Source organism: Tupaia chinensis, unplaced genomic scaffold (assembly GCF_000334495.1).
Source record: "Tupaia chinensis unplaced genomic scaffold, TupChi_1.0 Scaffold144351_1, whole genome shotgun sequence".
In the NCBI taxonomy this organism is placed as follows: Eukaryota; Metazoa; Chordata; class Mammalia; order Scandentia; family Tupaiidae; genus Tupaia; species Tupaia belangeri.
Genome location: NW_006204210.1, coordinates 19,199 through 25,441, shown reverse-complemented (window position 1 = coordinate 25,441; position 6,243 = coordinate 19,199). Strand labels below are relative to the sequence as shown.

The 6,243-nt window shown below is 41.8% G+C and overlaps 1 pseudogene; it reads right to left on the bottom strand.

The window, feature by feature from the left end:
* Positions 1-6: 6 nt before the first annotated feature.
* Positions 7-1,074, bottom strand: LOC102491451 (zinc finger protein 410 pseudogene; annotated as a pseudogene).
* Between the last annotated feature and the right edge of the window lie 5,169 nt (positions 1,075-6,243).

Genomic DNA, 6,243 nt, shown 5'->3' with positions numbered 1-6,243 from the left:
TCCCACTCTGAGAGAAGGTCTTCCTGCAGACTTAGCACTGATGAGGCTTCTCTCCTGAGTGAACCACCAGATGTTTTCAGAGGCTAGAATACTCGGCAAAGGAACAACCACATCCTTGGGCTTCACAAAGCAAAGGCTTCTCTCCTGTATTGGATACGCAGGTGGTTCTTCAGGTTCCTAGCTGTAGTGAACTGCTTACCACAGTTAGACTCAGAGCACATAAAGGGCTTCTTCCCATTGTGGGTCCTCATGTGCACCTTTAGCCTCTGCAGCACATAGAAGCTCTTCCCACAACCTTCGATGAATTTTGAGGTGGTATTTAAAGTGAGCTGGCCACACAAATGTCTGGTCACAACCTTCAACTGTACACTTGAGCTTTTTTTCCACTTGAGGAAGGGGCCCAGAATCTTTGGGTTGCCCATCTCCAGAACCAAGGTGGACATTTTCTCCGTTGCTGTTGGTTTTTGCATTCTTGGCCAGTTGTGCACGAGTAGCAGCAATCAAACTGTCATGAGCCAACTCCTGAACCCGGAGGAACCACGGAATACTGCTGTCTGTGCTCTCACTGGAGAGGAAATCATTTCCTGAATCCTCTGCCTCATCCTGCACAAACACCAAGTGTTCAGCTGAAGAGCCCAGACCTGCTCTTGTTAGGTTAAGAAGAATAGAAGAAGTGCTATCACTTGGCTGTAGATCTTGCAATAAGCTAGGAGACTCTGGAGTGGACAAAAACTCTGGGGACTTCTGTACAGTCTGAGCCCTCATCTCCTCTCCGTCTGGGCCCACGTTCACCTGAAGGCTTCTCAGCACAGCCGAGGAAGGGACCTCCTTGGAGGAGTTAGTATGATTTGAAGTATCATCTGGTAACATTAGTCGGCTGCATTCTGACACCTCAGTCACCAGAAGAAGGGACAAGCAAGTAATGTCTTTAGCTTCTGGTTCTACTAGTCCCTGTCCCAGTGGGATAGATGTATTCTGAACAAACTGGACCAGGAGCTCTGGTTTGGATTTTAACTCATCTGATAACATTGATTCAGCTTCCAAATCCCGTAGTTTTTCAGGGGACAGTTTTGAATTTAATTCAGTCAATGACACCTTCGTGTTATGCTCATATTCCTCTAAGAAATACTATGCTCTTCTTGTTAGGTGCTGTACTGGGTGGATAATCAATTTAACCTTCCAGTCTGGAGTGGCCAGTCGGCGGTCGGTCTTGAATTCCGTCCACACACAGTGTCTCTCAAGTATTTTGAAGACAAATATGCACACAAATCGGAAATTTGACAGTAATTTCTAAATGTATTGGAATTCTAAACATTTCTATAATTTCACACCTTGAGATTCCCAATGGGCACTTTTATTTTCAGAGAGTATTTTACCTCAGGACCTATGTATTAACTGCCACTTATTAACATCCTAAGTATCTTGCACTGTACAGAATATCATCAAAATAATCACTGCTGAAATTTTAATTAAGGTTTATATTCCAGACAACCAAGTAAAATGAGTAATATGTGCTGTTACCTTTTTGGTCCCCATGGTCCAGAACTCATTGCCTCTCTCCATTATTCCTGGAGTCAGGAGTGCTGTTCTCACAAAACAGCCCATGCTCAGTGCTGAAACATATTACTACAATTTCTCCTGCTGTCTTCTCAGTGTCAAGTCTCTGAAGATCTGCTCTGCACACTTCAGAATCCAGGAACATCCACCATGCACATGTTCTATCATTGTTTCTTTAGAAAACTCACCGTCTCTCCCCATTCACAGGCTGGACTGTCTCTCCACTATGACTATCTCCACCATTCAAGAAATAACAGTTATTCATCAAATAGTAGTTAAGGGGTATCCTTTCATTATTTGCTTGGTTCTAGGTATTTACAGGTACAAAATAGTTGTCAACACATCTCCAAATAGTATGTTTGCTCTTTGAAGATAAGTTTTATATTTTACTCATCTTTCTAGCTCTCATTCCATGCAAACACATAGTAATTGTCCAATACCTGTACTTGTTTGATTAATAATTGTACATCTCACACATGCAGTTCCTAGCCTCCCCTCAGGAGGCAACATGTTAACTACTTAGATAAATTTGTATTAACACATTAGTAGAAAATGATAGAAATAGGGAAATGACTCTTTCAGTCTAAGAAGAATTTTGAATATAGAATGTGAGGACATTGCTTTACACATGCTGTCTCACTCACCAGATTTTGCAATGGGACTGAAGAGAACCCAAGAAACCACTTTGATATCCATCATCTCCTGGTTAAGATCTGGGTTGGGTTTCTCCTTAATTTGTATTGTAGGGGAGCCCAATCTTGTATCAAAGGGCCAATAAAACACCATCCCAGAAGTTACGTAGTATTCTACACATTCTTTCCATTTATAGTAACGCATGCAGTGTGAATTTACTTTGATATTTTTGAGATAAAATTTATTTTTACTGGTAACATATAAAATGAATAAGTGTAAAGGCAAACAATAGAATAAAAAAGTTTGTAAGTTCATTCTTTTTTTAATTTTTTAATTTTTTTAAGTTTTGCCATAGAGCATGTTCACTAACTAAAGAAAGACTGAGGAAATGAGAAATCACCCAGTAGGGTGATGATCAAGCCACAGTTCCTTCTCCTCCATTCTCCTCTCAGGATTATGATCACACACATATGTACCCACTATGATTTTCAAGCCATCAGCTCTAGAATTCAAACTATAGCCATCTGTGACCCTCAAGTTAATTCTTTCTGGAAGAAAAAAGTATTCTAACTAATAAAGGCTAGCATCTATAACATAGACAGAATTCCCAAATTCACCAAAATAAAATCCTCCTATCCAGTCAAAACTAGTATCTAGAATATCAACAGAATCCCCACATTCACAAAACAAAAAATAGATTTAAGGGGATAAAGAAATGAGCAGATATCTTACCAGAGATAAGATACAGATGTCATTAAATTATAATATGCTTTATTTTTCATCAGCTATTTATAAAAAGTTAATTAAAGCAATGAGTTATGAATACACACCTATCAAGAGTGCTTAAAGTTTAAAAACTAAAATAAAGTCAATTCAGGAAAGAAACTGATCGCTCATCCATTGATGATGAGGATGCAAAATTATATAGCTCTTTTTAAAAAAAAATTTTTTGGAGAGATTTTTGCTATAAGGCACGTGCGCTCACAGAAAGACAGAGAGACAGAGAGATAGAAAGTGAGAAATCACCCTCCAGGGGGGATGGCAATGTCACAATCCCTTCTTCTTTATTTTCCTCTTGGGATCTTGCACATGCACCTGGCGTGAGTTTAAGCCGCTGGGTCCAGGACTCGAACTATGGTCGACTACATGGGAGTTCAGTGACATAGCCATTATGCTAACTACTGGTCCCAAAATGATAGAGCTCTTTTGTAGAACAGTTAGGAAGTTTCTGTCTTTTTCAAATTAGCTATATAGTGCATAGGCTTACAAGAGATAGAGACAGAGAGGGAAAGCAAGAAGGTACCCCCATGGCAATGGTCACATCACAATCCCTACTTCTCCATCTCTCCCTCCTTTTGTGGTTATGAGCATGCACATGCCTGTGCTTCCCATGGTTTTTAAGATGCTAAGATTGGGTCTTGAACCATGCAGCCAGTTGTGTGGGAACCAGCAGGTTTAACCACAATGTCACCAGCTGCCACCAGCTAGGTGGTTTCTAATAAAATTGATATGCCTTGACTATGTGAATGCTCAGAGAGTGTAGTGTATCCGTACCATGCAAGATTACTCAACAGGAATAAAGTTAACCAATTACAGGACTATCTGAATGACTCTCCAGAAAATGATGTGAGTTGGAAAGTCCAATCACAAGATGTTAGGTAATCTGTGATCCCATCTATATCACATCTTTGTAGAGACAAATTCATGGAAGTGGGAAAGAAACTTGTGGTTGCTAATAATGATGGCCATAGTGGTGAGCAGGAGAAAAATGGGATGTTGTTACAGGACAGCAGGACATAAATTGTGCAATTAAAGGCATTTGTAGTTTCACTAAGTAAATAGGGAAATAAATCTACATACAGAACAAAATACCAAAAAATAAACACATACACATTACAGAAATATATGCAGAGAAGATGCATATAGGTGGGTAGATTAATTATATTCTTGTCAACATTGCAGTTAAGGTATTTTCACATATTTGTACTTTACTACAGATTTATACAAGAAAATTTATACAAGAATATCAAACAAGAACAGCTCTTTGGCAACCCTTTCTACAAGGCCAGACCTGGGCCTACACTTCCCTGGTTTGTCTGAGATCTTGAAATAACCCTGTGTGTTTGTTTTTCTTTTACCTCAGTTTTCCTTTTTCTTTCTTTCTTTTTTTTTTTTTGAGAGATTTTTTTTTCTATAGGGCACATGCACTCACCAGACAGACAGAGAGAGACAGAGAGATAGAAAGCGAGAAATAATCACCCCCCCAGGGGGATGGTCACTCCGCAATCCCTTCTCCTCCATTCTCCCCTCAGGATCTTGGGCATGCAAGCACATACGCCCGGCATGAGTTTAAGCCACCATGTCTGGGACTCGAACCATGGTCAACTACGTGGAAGTCAAGCGACATAGCCATTACACTAAGTGCTGGTCCCTTTACCTCAGTTTTCACAGAGGTGAAGTGACCCTCCTAAAACATAGCTAGTAAGTGGTCAAGGTGGCACAGTACTGTAGGGGAGGGAGCACTTCCCTTTGGAATTGCAGGCCCAGGGTTTGTTGGGAGCTGGGTAACTTTGGGTAGGTGCACAGGAAGTAGAAGTTTTAGAAGGGTTGCCCTTCTGGAAGGCTCCAGGTCATCTTCTAGGTTCCCACAGGTGCCTACCCTGAATATTCCCACTTGCATGTCATCCAGAATCTAGGCTAATGCATTTACCCACTAGGGTGAGATGATGGATGGATGATTAACTCAATATGATCCTCAGCCACATGCAAAAACTGGTACTCATAACATGAAATGAAAACAAAATGCAAAGTATTTTCTCACATATTCCTACAAAAATATAAAAAGTGATTTTGCATCTCATCAAGGATAAGGTGGGTGGTGGGGTCATGAAGGGGAGGAGACTTAAACTCCTTGGGGTAAATCCTATGAGTCACTGTAGAAGGAGAGCCCTGGGAGGAGCCCTGAGAATCTTCAGGGCACTATATGGGCAGAAGCCTCCCCAGACATCTCCAGGCCCAGCTTGTAAACACTCCTCCACTCTGCATTTACTTAAGCCAGCTCAATCCCTTTATTAGCTGCATGGGTAACTGTCCCTCACCCAGACAGAGGGAGGAGGGTTCCTCTCTGACCATGACAGTCTCCTGGAGCCATTGGCTAATGGCAGTGAGGCCAGAAAGCACCAGAACCCTGTCTGCTCTTGTCACTCTTTCTGCCCAGTTGACCTTCTGATTCTGAATTAGGCAAATAGCAGTAGCCTCACAGACCACAGTCCTAGGTTGAAAACAGATAACAGCCCAGAGGTCAGGGTTAATGTGAAACAGACATATGGACCCTGTTCCAGCACTCCCCTTACTACCCTGCCAGCCATGACCTGAGGTGTGGACCCAATGAGCTTATCAGGACTCTACTTCATTAACAACCTACTCTTGCCCACAGCATGTTCACCCTACATGTCCTCACATTCTCCCCAGCCAAAGAGAGGAGTGAGGGATATTTTAGGTGGGACTAGGATTATGGCCAACCCTAAAGTTCCCCATGTTACCTTTTCATTCTTTCTCACAACTGGTCAGGAGATTCAGTGGTGGGGGCTGAGCAAATTTCTGCAGAATTAGGAAATGTTCTCACTCTGAAGTTTTCTGAGCCCAAATACTTGAAAGTTGAGATGGAGCAAAACATCTGGCTCTCTCAAAGGACTCCAGCTAAGGAGGTCAGTAGGGGATGTTTCTGGAATGTAGGTGCCTATTCATCTGGGTTCCAAGTTCTTTTGGTATTTATTGTCAATGAACTGAGACCACTTCCTGTGGTCTCTTTTTTACTGGGATACTCAGATTCTATTTTCCCAAGGTCCCCCCTGAGCCATTAACTGTTCTCCTTCATTCCATGCTGAATCCACAACTGAACACAGCTATACCATGTCTAAGGGCTCACCCACAGACATAGGGAAGGATCCCAGCTCTGAGGAGAAAGAACTAGAATCACTGCTGGATCCTCCTTGTTTTCAGGGCTGTGGCCTGGACAAGCCATTTTGCCTCACAGGGTCTCCCCTTTATACT